The following is an 18,590-nucleotide window of genomic DNA, read 5'->3' as shown; positions in this document are numbered from 1 at the left end:
CACTTGTGAACTGAGCTTGGTCACAGGCCTTGGTGCAACATTACATTAGAGCAGAAGATGTGAAGATTCCCAAAAAGAAAACTCACACATGTTGGGCCTTTATCAGAATTCCAAATATACAGGATATTTAAAAAATACATTGACAGTTTACTCTTCCATTTGGGACAAGGACAATATGGGAGAGAATAGTGGGAAAACTCACACATGTTGGGCCTTTATCAGAATTCCAAATATACAGGATATTTAAAAAATACATTGACAGTTTACTCTTCCATTTGGGACATGGACAATATGGGAGAGATTAGTGGGATGTGACTGGGGAATATACCAAGGGATTTTTGGTATACTTTTAACATGTCATGTGTACAGGTTTTGTGTAGGTCTAATTAGCCTTTTTTAGACAGAAATCTCTAAAAACCCCATAGCTCTCAGATTGCACTAGTGAGGCAAAATGCACAGAAACATTTTACACAATTTGTAATTATATACAATTATTATAATTGCTATGCTGTTAACTCCCAGTGTGCTTAGATCTCATTGCACAGCAATGATAATGACACACCTAACTTAGGCTTTGTCCACAGATGATAGGAAAGGAATTCTCCCAAACAAAAAGTGCTTGGAAAAGCTCTAATGCAAGGCAAAACCACATTCTGATTTCCTGAGCAGGTCTCTTAAGGTCGTCCAGCCTTACAGAAAATAATAATATTGTTCTTATAAAGTATTTATTTTACTTCTTTTCTTTGTAGAGAGTTTGTGGTGATTGGGAGTGGGACTGCAGCAGAGCCTCATCCCCAATGGGCCACAGCTGTGGGCAGCAGGTGAGCAGCATTGAAGGTAACGAGAGCCCAGGGCACTGCCCAACCACCAAAGGGAGCAGAGGGCACACAGGTGCAGGGCATCAGCAGGAGGGGATGAAAGGCTGAGCTCAAGAATGAGATGAGCAGATGCCAGCAGCCTTCTGAAGTGGCAGGATGTTGCTCTGTGTGGGCAGACACCAGAAGCCCTCTGATGAGGTATGGTGTTACTGTGTATGGCAGAATGCTTAAAAATTTCTGAAATTGTACAGTGATACTCTGTGTATGGTGGCCATCTCAACTGCAACTTTTTTTTGGTTTGGAAAGATAAGGCTTTTTTTCTTATCCTTATCCTTCTCAATTTTTCCTGAATTGCACTTAAGCTTCCCTAATGTCAAGGCTTCCCATAAGCTCTCTACTCTTGTAAGAGTTGCTAAGAAAGAGTGAGAGCATTTCCTGTGCTATAAACAAGCTGCTGTTTCCCTCACTGCTCTGATGCAGCTACTAGCAGTGACAGAGCTATGGGTGTTTCCTTAATTTCCAAAGCATTTGGAATGAGAGGCGGGAAAAGACATGTGAGCTGCATTGTCAGGAAAGAGGCTAAAAACCTTTGCTATTATCAAAACTGAAATTGAACAGAACTCTTCACCCTTCTGGTGTTGCTTCTAAACACTGAGCTTCTCCAAACCACCTGTTACTATCAAGTTCTTACCTGTCATAATTTAGTGGGGAATTAAAGTTAAAAATAAGTTTTTTTTTTTTTTTTTTTTTTTTTGTAACCTTAAGAGCTTGAGGAAATGGATAAGTGATAAAAAGGATTGAGGCGTTGCTTTTTTTGGACCACTTTTTGGGATTGTTCCTAAACTATTACCTAGTTGAACTTCTTAGAGCCTCATCAGTCATGCCCATGGGACTCCTTGGTGACAGAATTGCAGAATAATTTAATTTGAAGGCATCCTGGAGGTCACTTGGTCAATCTCTGACTAAAGCAGGGCCATTTGAGATCACATTACCTGAGGCTTTATCTTGTGGAGTTTTGAAGGATGGAGAGTCCACAGACACCTTTGGACAACCTGTTGGACTATTCTTTCTCTATATTTTCTATATTTTCTTTCTCTATAATATTCTATATATTTTTATTAAGTTTACCTACAGTAGCTGTTCTGTCTGGCCTACAATCCATCTCTCCTACTATCTAATCTATGGCCAAGACCATTTTAGGATGTAATTTTATCTCTTCAGAATCTACTGCTCTTGTCTGTTCTTCAGGTCTTGGGCTCTAATGTTCACGGGGCACAACTGGCAGGAAATCTTGAATCAGACCACCACAGAGTTATCATGGAGATCCTTCTGGATTTTAAAGCCAGAGAGGATTTTGTGTAGTGCTTTGGACAAGGTTTTAATAGAATTCCCACTGAACAGCTGAGCTGAGGAATACCTTTTGCTAAGGGTAGTCATGAGGGTCAAGGTTTGCACTTCACTGCAACCCAAATTTGATGCCTTATTTTTGTTTTCCTTTAGGCTGGTGATTTGCAGTCAGGTGCTAGGAACACTGTTGCTTCTCCAATCCCTGCTCTGCTCCCAGAAATGCAGGCAGATTCCCTCCCAAACACTGCTAAAGGATTTCTGCTGCCTCAGCTTCCTGCAGTACTTAAAGCTGTGGACAACAGCCCTGTAAGTGGCCAGTGCACATGCAGGTAAGCAATGCCAGCAGTGAATGTATTGTTCCATGCACACTTTTGCCAGCAGCAGCAGCCTGTTTCCAGGCATTGCCAGGACCCACCTCAACTGCCAGCTGCTTGTTCCTGAAATGCTTTCAGCTGTGCCAACACAGCTGTATGTGTTTATGTTTGGGAACTGATTCAGGTTAAGCTGACTAATAATGCTTTTTAAAAAAAAAAAAATTCTCTAATACTTGCTGAATTCCCGGAGCCTGATTCACAGGGTGCCCTTACAGATAAGTTGTGTTGATAAAAGTCATATGGCCCTTGAGAGAACAGGACAGGCAGCAAGGAAGGAAAATTTGTTGGAGGTATCTTAAGTCAATCCTGCTGCCAAAGGCAATGTCTGTCTAAATTTACAGCCCTGTGCTGCTGGCAGCTGAGCTGTTGCTGTTGTGTCCATCTTTGTCAGCCTCTGCAATGCTGCCACATCCAGGTACTCCTAACAATTTGCTCATCAGCAGTGGCAAGCTAAAGGTTAAATTTCAAGAATGTAGTGGAAAGGGATGCCTCATAAATGGGTGAAGTTTTTTTAAAAGGAATTCCTGGCTCTTTACAAGCACAGTGCTGCTGAATTTGCAGAGAGATGCTCTTTGCAGTTGTGGAATAGAATCTGAATTAGGAGTGTATTTAAAACTGCGGCCCTCATTTAAATTTTTATGTTAATTTTAGTCTTCCACTGGTGTCACACAAGTGTACAGCAGGAATAATTTTACTGAAATCACAGACGTTGCTGTGTCCCTTGTGAAGTTATTTCTACCTGTGTAAAATGCATGTGAAGTGTTACTAAATCAAGTCAGCATTTTTTATCGTCTTGACACCCATATTGCAGTGATGTAAATTGTTGCAATATGAGGCATCAGTGAATAAAATTGCACCAGAATCAAACTCTCGTGTCAGAATTTGATCCCATAGAAGTGTTTAGTACCGTTGTTTTAATGGAACATTGCAAAATTGAAAAATCATTAGTAGTCCTGCCAATGCTTTAGCATTTAAAAGGTCCTATTTTCTATTTCCCCGTAGTCCCTTTATGCCACTCCATTAGTTTAAAAAGGCTATAAAGAGAGCACGTTTAGCCACTCGGGAATATTTTCATCTCTGTGTTACTCTTGCCTTTAGCATTGCAGCTACGTTAGGTTGTGGCTGAGGAGAAAGGGTCACGGCTGGCCCGCCCCCTTGTTCCAGCTATTCTTGGCTGCTGGAACAGCTCCTGGGGGCCCCAGGCTGCCAATTGGACTGAAATCGCTGCTAGCCTTAAGACTATTCAAGGAGTAATTAGCTACCGAATGTGGGTAATTGTGACAGAGTCTAGCTAATACTGCTTTTGTCTAACGGACTAATTAAAGAGAAGAAGAGGAAAAACCACTCTTCTTTTCAGGAAAGGATTTGTTAAGAAAGAAAACTTGATCTAGTATTATAAAAACCCAAAAAGTTCTGTTTCTTCTTGCAGGATCCTAGAAGTTTTTGACAATTAATCTTGGAAAATGAAGCACAACTAGAGTTCTTAGATTAAATGCTTCGTTATGGCACCCTTTCATACTCTTCTTTGATTTCATTTTAAAAAAGAATTTTTTTGTAAAAGCATTGTTCAGTGTAAGAACATTGAAAAAATAGTTTTGCCTATGAAAAATTAGAAGTTCTAATTGTGTTATCAGGCATAGTTTGAGTTTAAAGAAGCCCATCTTGTGGGTACCTATGATCTCTTTGTCCCTCTGTACAAAAAGGGAAGGGGAGCAGTCACCTGCTGGCCCAGCAAGGGCACAGCCCCTCCATGCATCAGCAGAGCCGTGTTTGCTGTAATTTGTACCTGTGCTCCTCCCCTCCTGCAATCAGCTGTGAATGGTTCCATTCCAGCCCACTCACGGAGTGTGTGTCTTCAGTGGCACTTTGATTAATGCAATCATAAAATCTCACATCTCAGCTGAATTTTCCATGCCTTTAGCTGTGCTGCAGGCAATAGCAGGTTTCTGAGCTGCAGGAGTCCCATCTATAGCTGATTATATTTACTCTTTCTGTACTCTGAAGTAGATCACAGTTAAAATGAACAAGCAGAATGAGATCTTGCAAGAACAGCAGACTGAAAATCAAACAGTTCCCTTTCCTTCCTAGCTGAAACAGGTGATTTTAGAAAACAGTTCCTTGTGTTCTGAGATGCTGCAGTGTCACTAGTGCCCTCTCAGCCAGCACTTCCCAGCAGCCACCTGGCCACCCTGCACATTTTATTTCTTTCTCTTTGACCTGCAATACATTTCTCAGATACAGCCAACAACTTGCAGTGTCCTGCCTTGTGAACTGACCCACATATGCACACAGAGTTCAAACCAGACTGAATTCCAGACATTTTACAGGTAGGAATCCAAGTGTTACTTTATTTTATAGCCAGCTTCAAAGAGCAGCTGATACAGACTTGTCTCCCTGTTTAAATACCTTCCTACTCCATGTCCTGAAAGGCTTAGAAATATCCATATTGCAACTGCTCTTCATGATCCAGAAAAAAGGAAAGTTCTGTGACTTGCTGCAGATTTCAACTGGAATGGGCAGTTAATCATGTGGGATCAGCAGGGTTTGTGGCCAATCCTTGCTCTTTCCTTCTGTATCCTCTCTGTTGATTGGCACTTGGGAGTTCACTGAGTGAGATGTTCTGCCTTGGTGTGAGGGTTGCTGTGGATATGGGAGGGCATGGCAGCTCTTTGAGCTGAAGATTCGGGTGACTGAATGTCAACTCATGAGAAAGCTCTTTGGTAAGGAGCAGCAGAGATACTGGTTTAACAGGACAGCCCAATCTGAAAGTCTTCAGGTGGCTTTGGAGGCTGAGGATGAAAGTTCTGTGTGTGATGTCTGTGGAAAGATGACACAGGGTTTCAATCAGTCTCCTTGTTTACAGTCTTGTAACAGCAATTCTCCTTCCCTTGGTATTAACAATTGGAAGTATCTTGAGAATGAAAGGCAATCATTGCAGCCCATAGGAAGGGAAAAAAGTAGAAATGAGGCTCTGTAGCCTCATCACTCTTTTGTACAATTCAGGGAAGAGGAACTCAAAAACAGAACTGGTGATGTCTGTACCTTTTCAAAAAATCTCACAGCTGATTGATGCAAAATGTGGAATATATAATTTTTTTTTTTAAGCAAGGGTGTTCTTATATGTTTGATCTTTGTGTAGTGTCAGGCCTAAATAGCAAGAAAGGAGATTTAATCCGTGAAGCAGGTAGCACCTAGCAAGATCTAAGTGATGCCCAGGTGTTAGAAAGACAAATTACCTGTTGCAGAATTGCCTTGTTAAGGTTTAGGGCTGGACATGCTTCAATGATCTCAGACTTAGGAGAGGTTAACCAAGCTTGGGAAGAAGGAGGTACCACTCATAGAGGACACAAAGAAGGCAGAATTCAGGGGCTGTGAGGATGTTTAGCAGAACCCCCAAGATAAGGAAGGAACTAATAAAGCCAATTGAGAAATTGTGCTGTAATCAGCTCCAAGTGGCTGAAAGGTAGCTCTGGCACGAGTAGATCTGTGGCCACCAACTCATAGATCACCAGTCCAAGAAACACAATAATCCAAAAGAAGAGAAAGTCTGAGCATGCAGACTAATTAGCATTAGAACTGAGGGAATCATTAACCAATAGAAGATGGACTACTAATTAATAAGAGCACTATGTGACTTGTAGCCAATGAACACCAATTCCCTTGCTTGCTAAAATGTGTAAATAGTAAAAAAATTTGGTAGTTGGTGTACTTTGTTTGTGGAATACCACTGAACAGCCAGGCTTGTGCAACTCTGAACTAAATAATCCAAGTCTCTTTTGAGTGTGTAATTATTGGCTTGTTGTACAGCGGGTAATGAATCCAATTTGTGTGGACAACAATATAAGGTACGTTTTAGAAATACCTGTGATTGTCATTATTCACATAGCTTAGGAAATTGGGAAGGAATTTGAGATGGAAGTTGGGGCTTCTGTATGAGTGCTGCCTTGCAGCAGGAACTGCAGAGTTGATAAAGTAAATGAATGTGAAGTAAATTAATAACATAATACTTGATAAAGCAAATTAAATTTAATAATAAACATGCAGGTTCCACCTGGATGTATGAAAAAAATCCCAGATGTTTAAAATTTTAGAGGACAGATCGGTGGTTTGAGTTGGGGTTTTTGTTTTGATTTTAATTGACAGTAACTAGCAGCTCACATGTGAGACAGCTAAATCTTTTTTCCCCTTGTTCATGGAGCTGTTTCCCATACCTACAGTTGGTCATCATGTCATGAAGATGAGTTCCTTCCTTGTTTCTTGTTACATAAAAGGATGAGTGTAGTGCTTTGTCTTGTCCAATGAGCTTGGAATCCTGGTTTCCCTTCAAGCAGCACAACTTCAAGTACTACCAGAGCCTGACCATTCCCTTTGCCCCAGCCCTCATCCAAGAGCCAAATGTTAGCCTGATGATCAGAGCACACCTCAGAGAGGTTTGTGTTTCACTGCATTTGGCCAAGGAAGAAATTAGGCCAAATCTCCTGCCTCTGACCAAGGCTTAACACCATTTTGTGAAGTGGAGAGTTTTCACCATGAGCAGATCCTGACAAACAGAGGTGGAGGACAGGACAGCTGCTTTCCATGAGTGTGCAAGCAGATTGCCTTGTGAGACCACAGGTACAGGCTCTAGGTATTTTGAGGGAGAAGTGTTTCTCTATTTTTAGATGAAATAGCATTGCCACTCCAGTTTATCTAAGTAGTCTGGCTACAGAATGCTGCTATATTTAGAAGCCACTTAATGCAAGAACAGCATCTTACAAAAAAGGTCACAGTACACTTCTCTGTTCTTTAGTGCTGAGTTTTACAATTTATGCTGAACCACTCAATTCCTCTTTAATTACCATACACTTGAATGTACATTTTCCCTATGTAATTGTGGCCTCTCTTTCCATCAATATTTGTCTCAAATGTACTTATAAAGGCCATTCCACTGATTTTTTAGAGTCATCAATAGCTCTGAGTTAATCCAGAGGCTCTGAATGGCAGAAAAGGAAATGCATCCATGAAATTAGAATACATATTGGCACATACCAATGCTTATTGGTACATGAAATTAATACCTTGCATTGTCCTTCCCACTTCTTTTCAAGGAATCCATTCCCTTATTAGGGTTGGATTGGCTGCCTAATGAGGGTGGATTTATGGCATGCAATCTGCACAGCATGCAATCTCCACATCAGACTTGCATTTCTAAGGAGGAATACACTGTGCAACACACTTCCACATCTGATTTTCATGAGTTTAGGTAAAGAACAAATTCATAAAAAGACATACCTCATTGTACAGCTGTGAGGATCACAGGCATGGATAGCAGGGACATAGGACGAGGAGTCACTGAGGAACAGCAAAATAAGGGTAGGACTACCCTGGATCAGGACCTGCTTCGTTGTGCCTATGAATTAAATTGGTCAGCTCTGGATACACACATTAGCTGATGGGGAGACAAATCTGTTCTAACCAACTTCTGGCTTTGGAATTTGATTATGCATTAATAAAAGGAGCTGTTCCCCAGGATAGAATGTTCATCAAAATTTTCATCTGTTTTTCTGCAGTTGCAAATTATTATTTTTCTTTCAGATTTCTTCTTTTTCCTTTACATTTTCATTGGAGTTTGCTTTCAATGAGAAAAGTGTGTGTGGTATCAGAAATTAAAGTCTGAAATGTGTTACAGAATGCATGGAAGCATGTCCTGGTAGTAGAAGAATGTCCTTTAAAAAGCTAATCTGAACTGTCAGGAGATAAGAAACACCTATCAGCATGAGTGTGTGTAAGCACTTTGGGTTTTCAGAAAATGATTTGGCCTGAAGTTTAGACATATCAGCTGTTGGGGTTAAACACTGTGAGCACTTTATCTTGTTACTTCCTCAGAATGGCATGTACAAATGGCCAGAGAGAAATCAAATCTCTAAATTTGAAGAATATGCTACTAATTTTTGTGTGTGTGTCAAAGAAAGTACACCATGTTAATTAATTGAGGGGAATTCATATTGAATATCACATGTTGTCCACAATTGCAGTGTTCCAAGCTGTGCTTAGCCTGTGCTGTGACTTAATATAAGCAGTGGCATTGCACAGAACAGGTGGGAATCCACAGGCCTCAACACAGAAAAACCAGGCAGCCTTGGCACCAGTTCTCCTGCTATTTGTCATTTGGCTGTAGCAGGACAGATTTGCTACTACACTTTCAGGTGTACAGTAACAGGAACTGATTGGTTACTGATTTGAATGATTTTAGTGGTGCATCCAAAGCAAATAAACCAATTTACCAGGCAATCTGTCAGTAGAAAGATTCTGAGTTTTGCATCAGTTTTGTCATTGGGGAATCTAACAGCTAATTGCCTGGCAGAACTCTACATAAAAGCAGCATTATGGGTGTAGATATGTCATAATTCCTAACTAGAGTAGATTGGAATAATTGTCATAGCAGTAGAATAATGAAATTATTCTTCAATTCCTTGGTTTTAGAATTTTAGACAAATATTCTCTTTATAGGAATAAACAGTTTGGTATGCAGTGGTTCAGGCAGAATAAGAAATTGCTGAGATTTTCTGTCTGAAGGAGGACCACTCCCAAACTGAGCTCATGTCTCTAAGCAACTTGAATTGTAACATGTAATTTAGAAGCACTTTAAAAATCTAATTCATGTGAACCAGTCCCCCATTATATACCCAGTATCATGTGTGTGCCAGAGGCCTGATAGACCAGTAAGGCAGATGATTCACTTGATTTGCTTATGTAGGTGGTTAAATTAGTGATACCACTAATTCCACAGGCTCTGTCTGCATCTCCCTGTGCCATATTCCAATGCTGCCCCACCCATTTTACTGTCCTAGCTCAGAGCTGGCAGCTCCTGGTGCCACCTACCCTGGAAGGAAGTCTGTGACCTCATCTCTGCAGGGTGGAAGATTCCCAGTGCAGCAGCTCAGCAAAGGCTTTGCAAATCAACACTGCTATGGGAGGGTTCCTGCTTGCTTGGTCTGCTGAGGTTCAAAGAGGACCAGCACCTAGTTCCAGAACAAGGTCAAGAAATTAAAGGAGGTCAGGAGAAGCCAGGAATAGCAAGCTATGCTCAGGGGCTTTGCAGGGAAAAGCATTCCTGGCAGAGGGATGATGTTTCCTGGAAGATTTTAGCAGGAAAGCACACACCTGTGACATGACACTGTGTAGTAGGGAGAACAGGGAAGGGATCTCATTGCCTGGTGTATGGTACAGGAGAACCTGATTTGTCACAATTTTGCTTTTAGGCAATGATATATGTCAGACAGCTCTGGAGTTTCCAGCCCCATTCCTAGTCTCTGACTCAGGCATCCAATATTCCTGTAGCCTGACTTCATTCCTGCAGGATTCCTGTTTCTCTAATTGTCAGGAGGGGTAGGGTGAGAAATGGGGTGGGAGAGAGAGGAGCCTGCAGTCTGCAGTGCCAACTGTGGGGCTTTTATGCCAGATGGTATTCCCCCATGTGAGGTCAGGACAGCATATGGCACTCAGGAGTCCTGGCATGCCAGGGACACACTGCATGCATTCTTTGCCCAGTGATGGGCACCATGACTATTGTAAGAGTGTTATTCCATCCTGTTCCATGGTTTGTGTGATCCTTGTGGGCAATTAATTCATGGATGTCAGCTCCTGACTTAGAATGGTGTTAAAGTGCATGCATCACTTTAAATGTGGCTGCTCAGTTAGTTTCTTTGGGCCCTGTGAGCAACTTGCTTTTCTAAAAAATAACAGGAATTGAAAGACTATGGTTAAAAAACCAGCAAAACCAGTGGGATCCAGAAAGATTTTTCTTGCAGGTGTTTTATTATGCACAGAGTTGCTGTTACACACAGGGAAGAAGTGAGGCTGGGGAGGGGTTGTTAGTTGACAAATGTCTGCAGTCTCCTTTCATGCCTTGTTCCAGCCGAGGACTGACAGCAATAGACAGCAGCACTGAACCTGAGCCAGCCTTCCTTGGCTGGGCTTTTTTCTCACTGTCTCTCTTCATCCTGGCTATAATAGGTACTCAGTAAGACTATCCCATGCAATTAAAGGAAGAGTCAGAGGACATTCACTCACTACACAGACTCTGCGTATGACCTTCACAAGACAAAGACTGAAGAAATCCAGGCATGAGGAGTTAGGTTTGGTGCCATTCTGAATTGTCTGGAACAGAATAGGGTGAGGGCAGACAGACAAAATGACAAAACCACATGATCCCCTTTTAGATCCTGTTACTGGGAGTGTCTGCAGAGGGGGGGTGAAGGGACCATGTTTGTTATTGTCGCTGCCCACAGACTGACAACTGCAGGTATGGGGAGATTTATGCAACAGCTCTTCATCTCCTGAGCTCATACATATCTGTTTTCATTCCCCATTTTCACTTAGTTCTCTCCACAGCAGCCCTGTTTGCTTCCTTGGAGGTGAATTTACTGAGTTTTCCTGCTACAACTGATACCTAATATAATTTCCTAAAATACCTGATATACTCTTACCTGCACAACAGAAAAACACAGTGAATGGAATTACATTTGTATTTTATCACTGTTGTATACACTGGAATGGTAACTGGTCTAGAAAAATGCATTAAATTAATTGTAATATAAATATAATGTATTAATAATAATGTAAGTTAAATATAACACACACAAAATACTCAGGAGTAATTTTAACACAAGCAATAAAAAAGGAAATAAAGTTTTTATATTTGTGGATGACCATACTCTTGATGCAGAGCTTGTTTTACACTTACTATGCAGAATAGTGGGTTCCTATTCCAGAAAAGGGTAAGGGAGCTTAAGCAAATACTGTTCTGTTTTATTCTTAAAGAATATGAGCATTTTAAAATAGCATAAATTTAAAAAAAATTAAGCAGTATTTTAAATAACTATGATCTGCTTCTGTTTGCAAACTGGGCTATCCAAAAACCACTAGCTTCTTTTCAGTACCATTTTTAGTGCTTTTACTCTAAAACTTGAATGCCAAATAATCACATTTGGAACTGACCTGTATGTTCTACAAACCAATTTTCTTATCACTCTATTCATTATCACTCTGGTTCATTTCAACAACTTAGTTGTTCTTAAACTGTGTTGAAAAGCAAATACTTGACTGAAAAGGAGAAGCTCAAATTTCTGCTGGTACCTCACTTTTTAGGCTCAAACCCTCTTTTGCAGAAAGCTTCTCCTGGCCAGAAGGGAAATCTCTTGCCAGTTGCTCACTTAATTGAGCATCTTGCCTACAGTCAAAAGGTTTCACTGGTTCCATAAGTCCATCCAGTGGCTGTATGTGGGAATTGCATATTTTCAAGGGTAAATGCCAATTTTGTACAATTTAGTATATTAAGAAGTGCAGTTAATACTATTATTGGAAATGAGGATGAACTGAAATGTAGAATTGGAATTCTCCCAGACTTTGCTGATAAGTAAATATGTATCTGTAAAGTAGCCTTTGAATAATACTGGGAGTTGCTTTGTTATTCCAGCAGCAGGAAAAAGATAATAGTTTATGATTATTTATTAGTATTTAAATTAATTGCCTACTAGAACAAGGAACAGGAACCTGCTGAGTGAAAAGTTTTACCTTATTGTCACTGTGAACCTGAGAGAGCTGAGGACATGGTGAATACTGGTTTTTGTGAGTTGTCTTCTTAGATCTCATGCTTGGGTTTATACTCAAGCAAATCTCCATGAAATTACAGCTTTTGATTATGAAATATGTTTTTTTGTCAAAAGACATAAGGTACTGCAAAAAGTAATTAAAAATCTTAATGTGAAAAGATCGGAACAGTGCGTTCCAGAAGTCATCATGAAAATTTATACACAAACAATTTCCAGAAAATCATAAATCTTGCATCAAGACCCCAGTCTTGATGGGTCATCAGACTAAATCAGGCCAGAGAATCTGTGATAAGTTGCGGCATTTCCCCTTGATGATGACAGCAATTTGAGCCTCAGTGCCTTGAACCCTAATTCTAACATCACTTCCATTATTGCTACCACTGCTGGGGTTTTAACTGTGGAGAATATCAATGGAATACTTTTACCAGTTAGAAAAAGTCCATTTGCTAAAAGCCTTTTAATTCTCTGTTCTTAGCAAGCACAGGCTTCTAAAATGTTCACCATCATTACTGGCTTTTTTCTTCCCATGAAAGTAAATGTATCTTTAATTTTGCCTTCTAGAGTGAATACATTATGATACAGTGTACAATTACATGATAGCCTATAATTTGCCTAGGGGTGCCCTGCTTCAGTTAGTGCATAGGCTGGGGAGGCATAAATAGAGAAAGACTTTTGTAACACCAGCCTAAATCTAGCTTTAAAAAAAAAATAAAAAAAAATTGGATGTTTTATTTTTTTATCTACATAAATAAATTTTACCCAAAAAAGTTTCAGAAGTGTGTCTAAAAGATACTTTGTGCATGGCAAAATAACCATATAATAACTGCTGCATGCTGTGGTACAACAGTTGCCTTTAAAATCCTTTCCAGGGTTTTGCACATTTCAGATCTTCATTATTTTCAGTCTAAAATTGCCACTGCTGAGCTTGCTGTGGTTGTAAACTCTAGCAGCTTCTCTTCAACAAGGGGTGATAGAGTTTCAAGTTAGAATATCACAGTTCTTTCCTGCTGCAGTGATTATTACAGAAATAGAGAATGTCAGTGTTGTGAGGATGTAGTGCAACTCAATCTTTTCTGCTACTAGAACTCTGCTTTCAGGTTTGGATTTATTTTTTGTTTTTATCTAGGACCACCATAAATTTATACTTTATTTGGTAACTTAAGTACTTCCCAGTCTTGAAAACAGAGTCCTGTATTTAGGCTCCATGGGACTTTGAGTTAAAATAAGGTGTTTGCAGAAGATGAATGCAGAAAGCATTCAGCTCATCTCTGGACCCCACTCTAGCAGATTTTGCATGGTTCCTGCTTTACATAGTTGGCTGATATCTCAGAGATTCACCTTCCTCTGTAAGGGTAAGGAGCTGAGTGACACAGAACCACTGAATGAGCTCCTCCTTTCCTTTCTCTGTAAGCTGTGGCTCTCACCATATTTCTATTTGGAGCATAACACAGTTTTCCTTAGAGCTGGGTGTTTATTTCAATACTGTGTGCTTGATCAGCCTCAAAAAACTTGCTGTATGCTGCCTTTGTCCTATCCTTTCTTACAACTAGAGTATCACTTGGTTATTTTATTTACATTTGCCACTGTTGGGTTTTTTATTGGTCAGGTGTAAATTATTAGTCTCTCATTTACCAGAACCAAAAATACTCTGCACATCATATTACAACAGCTATAAATATTTCCAGAGGTGTCCAGTGTATTGTTTTGGTTGTATTTGTTCCATTAAATATATAGGGAGCTATTTTCCTCTCAAAGACAAGGAGTAAACCCAATGTATTCCTGATTTGTTCTCAGCTCTTTACTGGAGATGGGAAGAGAACTCAAAAGGTATTTCAGCTTTTCTTGAGGCCATAGCAGAGCCCTCTTTTGTTTTCTGACAACTTCCCTTCTTTCTGTCTGAGAAATATTAATACTGCAGTGTTCTTCTGTTAATGCAGGGTCTGCATTTTACCATGTGCTGTGATATCCTGATCAATAAACCCCTTCAGTGGGGAGGCTGCAACTAAAACTGTGGCATTTCCAGATTTAGAAAATTATTTTCAAATCAGCCATAGTTTTTTAGCTAAACAGAAGAGGTTTAATCAGCACCTGCATACCAAACTCTTCCTGTGAGAGTTCACAAACTTTACCCATGGATTTTTCTCACAGTTTAGTGGGTTTTGTAGTGCACCCTTAATCCTGACCTCAGATAATAGGTTGTTACAGGGACATCAGTGTGGAAAAAATCTGTGTTGTTCTAGTTTCTCTTCCAATGGTCTCCAGCAGTTCTAGAAGTCATGAGATCCATTGCCTACCTCAATTTTGCCCTTTCATAGTTAGAAATAAGGAGAAGCATCTTTCTGGGGTTTGTAGGAAACCTCCTTTTCTAGAGTGAGCACAAATTAATTATTATAATTTCCACTTTTGGCATACTTCTCATAATATGTTCTTGAATGGAAAGACTTCACTTGTGTGTGTATTGAAAAATGCAGAAGGAAAGAATAAAAAAATTAGAAGCTTTTCAGAGGAAATAATGGTTACAGAATTGAGTTTACAGGTCAGCATAAAGCTTACAGGCTTATGCTGGTCTGTAATAATTATGATTGTCCATTTGTTGTTGTCTTATGGATAAAAATAAAAAATGACATTTATTATTCTGAGGCCAGATTTTCTTTAATCTTGTTCTAAACCAAGCAGTCCTAATCTTTTAAATCTTCTCCTGTGCACAATAGGGGCCAGTTTACTAAGGATTGTCATTGCAAAACCAGGTTTTTCAAAATCTAAAATAATTTTTAAAAAGTCTATTCAGGGTCTATGATATGTTCCATATTCCTTACACTTAAATGCGGAGTTACATTTTCACAGAGGTTTGTCCAGTTACTCTTTGGTTATGAGGTTAGAAGTTAGTTTTAAAACATTTGTTTCATGAATATTTACAGCCCATCTGGTTATGAATGAAGCGCAGACTGGGGAGACAGCATAACAGAGTCAGAAACTGGTTCCTAATTATTTCACTTTGGAGGCTTGCTCCTGTATGGTCCTGCAGCTGCTGACTCCTGGCCTTCCCTTCTATTAATATCTTTACAAAGCTGGAGGACTTTTGGGTACCCTTTAAGAATCTTTATTTTGTGGGCAAAGTTTGTGTCAAAGAGGGTACAAGCAGAAACCAAAGGAACTAAACTTGCTTTGAAGCAGTAGGGCTGACTGCAATGAAATGGGATTGGGGTTATTTTAACTATACAGTGCTTTAATATACCAAAAAATCTAGAAAAATGTTTTTCCCAACAGAGTATCAAAAAGGTCCAGTGGCATTTGAATTATTCCTGCTCTAAGGCCTAGCTTACTTCTGAAAAAGTGTTAAGAGAAACTGTTGTGCCAAACCCATTTGAAAACAAGATTTTATTCAACGTGAATAATAATGGATTATTCTGTGGATAAGATGAGAAAATTATTCTGGTTTTACCTCAGTGAGGGAAATAAATTGGTTAAGAAAACCAGCAGTGTTTATGCAAATCTCAAATATTCTTCTCCTCATGGAACTCTTGCTTGTGTCTTGTCAGGCTGGCTTTCCAATAGTTTTGTTTCTATGGATGGTATTTAAAGGCAGCTCCTCTCATTTTTGCTCCATGGTAAATATTTTTGTCCAGGATATTTTCTAGGCTGATTGGAGTGGGGTAACATCAGGCAGCTCAGTCAACATGTAAGGGATGCATGTTGGCTGCTGTGCATACATTTGCTAGGTCACCCATGCAGAGAGCAAATGGAAAGGAACTGTAAATGACAGGGTTATAAATGCATGAAGAGTCTCTAGAGCAAAGATGGAGTGGTTTCTGTTGTCAGCAGAACACTGACATGAATTTAGTGTCCTGCTATGTTGAAGTGAAGGGAGAGACCCACCTTTGTTGATCAGCATCTGACTCCGATTTCTTCATCAACTAGGCACTTTTTATAACAGTGTTAATTCACTTCATGCATATTGCAAAATCTGAGCTCCTGATAGGCTGTAGAGAAAACTTCAGCTCCTCCTTTTGTTTACAATACCTGAAGTTAGTTTACTGAAACCAAGATCAGTGTTCTCACCATGATATGAAAAGTTCTCAAAACCTTCATATCTGTTCCCAGTAGCAGCCAAGGACAGAACGGTCTGAGAATCTTGTTGTTTATATAAAAGGTGGCTGAGAACCTAATTATTTACAGGATCAAGCCTGGGAAAGGCTGCTTTACAGCAGGCTTCTATCTTTCCCTCAGCTGAGTACCTTCATGGCCTCTTTCTTTAAGCCATGTCTGAACCAGGCTCTCCACACTGCTTGGGTTTGTTGTTTTTCCATACCCTGTGAAGAAAGGCTTTCTCTTGTTCTTTATAAAGGAGCCCAAGGTGTTTAACAGAGAACTTAGACACTAAAGTGATCACTGAAAATTTACAGGATGTCTTGTTCTGTCATGACCACAAACACATGGATTTAGCTCAAACAGGGATTCTGAACCTATTAAATACAGAGTACTTCAGTTCCTGGCTCTAAGGCTGTTGTACTTGGATATTGTAAAGAGCAATCTTTGAAATACTGTTGGTATAGAAACTGAAGTATAAGATCAGAACAAATGTTAGTACATTACAGCTTTAAGCAGGCAAATTAGGAAGATAATGAATATATATTATATACTAAAGAATAATATGGTAATCTATTTTCATGTCAATGCAACAGAAAATAATTTTAAAGACAAAGAATTTAATATTTCTGTTAAATGAGAGGTAACCAAGGAGGAATAATCTCAGTCAGTGACAATCAGAAAAAAAGAAAAAACCAAAATTGTTGTTGAAGAATTATCCATAAGCTTCAGTAATAAAAATTTGTATATTTTGCAAATTGTACTGCAGATTACTCAAACCTTAGGGAGAATCAGTGTGACAATGCCCAACTGTATTTGCTTCTGAGTCAGAGCAGGAAGAGTTGTGGTCTGAATGAAAAAGACAAATTAACAGTATGTCCTATGCATGAGCCAAAGCCATCAGGCTTAAATTCACTCACAGCAAATAATAACTATATTTCTATAGAAACTTCTATTTTTCATATTGTGCCTCATAGTAATCCTTAGAAATCAGTTGTGATTGCATTGAAGGATGTTGCCTATTTCCTGTCATTGGTCTGAAGTAGCTTTAAGCATGTGAGCAGCATCATTTGTTTCAGAAGTTGAAGGTCTAGACCAAAGCCAAATGTTTGCATGGATCAAAGGTCAAAAGATTCAACATTTCAGTGTGGGGGGAATCTATGAAACAGTGAAGATCCCCCAGGCAGAATTACCTTTGTGGCACAGATAAATTGTGTCTTATATGCCAATATTTATTTTAAATACTCCAATAATTTATCAAAACCCCATGATGTGCTCTTAACTCAAATCTGAAAAATGAGCTAAGGACAACTGTCACAGAGAGGACATGATTATTCTGTGCCCCCATATTGTCCTATCCTTTGTAAAGTTCTATAAATCTAGAAAACATTTTCTAATATTGTTACTAAAATATGTTGCCCTGGCAAAATCTGGGTACCGTGACCCAGCTGTGATTTTCAGGTGTGCATGGGAGTAAGTTAGAGGTTATGGGATTACAGTTTGAGATGATTTCTTCATGTCAGGTCCTCTGAGGTGACAACAAAAAAGCTCATTAGATTTCAGGCTAAAATGTGGAATAAGACTAAGAGTAATGACTTCTGTGTGACTACCCAGCTCCTTCTTCTGACAGTAAATTTATCTCAGGCTTTAAGGTACTCTACAGGCATTGAGAATTATATTTCACGTATTCCATGTGTGCAAAAGTGAAACAGAAATTTAAAATACGTTAATTTCAGTCACGGATGGGATATAACTCTTAATATTTCCTCTTGCACCCTGGACAATATCTCATAGCTCTGTAAAATTTCTTACTCTAAATGCAGATGTTTTCTTAGAGCAACCCTGGTGAGAAAAATACCACTCCTTTCCCCTTGGAAATCTGGAATTATAACTTAGAGAGTAGAACAATAAATTAGTTATATCTGGGCAATGTTACAGGTTGAAAAAAGAAAAAAAGGCTGAAAAATAGATTTGATATTGCTTTTCAGATAATGCAAAACCTTGATCAAGCACATGATTGCCTTGTCATAGCATCTTGAAATTGGCAGTCCCACATGGCATTGAATGCAGTCCTCTCATTGAGTCTGTCCTGATGAGAAGAGAGCCCTCAACAACTTTCCCTCCTCTGTTGTAAAATCCTTCTCCAGTTGGGCTTTTTTTCCCTCCACTAGATTGCTTTGAAAACCCACTATAATAATTATGCTAATATTTCTGGAATTAGGTGCATTTCAGAGAAATGCACTGTGCTGTACTGAGCAGTAATGCCCAGAAATGTATCTAAGTGTTTCATCATATACATTAGGATGATATTTTAAAATGTAGGTCTTAATGAAATTTGGCTGCAGTAATACAGGGATAAACATACAGCATAA

At 39.3% G+C, this 18,590-nt stretch overlaps 1 protein-coding gene across 1 annotated transcript in view; it reads left to right on the top strand.

The window, feature by feature from the left end:
* The first annotated feature begins 914 nt into the window (after nt 1-914).
* Nucleotides 915-18,590, top strand: part of JADE1 (jade family PHD finger 1) — a 133,719-nt gene continuing 116,043 nt past the window's right edge. Inside the window, exons 1-2 of the mRNA XM_064711555.1 lie at nt 915-1,016; nt 2,319-2,494. The gene's annotated coding sequence lies outside the window, so the exon portion shown is untranslated. The remainder of the gene's footprint in view (nt 1,017-2,318; nt 2,495-18,590) is intronic.

Source organism: Zonotrichia leucophrys, chromosome 4 (assembly GCF_028769735.1).
Source record: "Zonotrichia leucophrys gambelii isolate GWCS_2022_RI chromosome 4, RI_Zleu_2.0, whole genome shotgun sequence".
NCBI lineage: Eukaryota > Metazoa > Chordata > Aves > Passeriformes > Passerellidae > Zonotrichia > Zonotrichia leucophrys.
The sequence above is the reverse complement of the archived record's forward strand: the minus strand, read 5'-3'. Positions and strand labels throughout refer to the sequence as shown.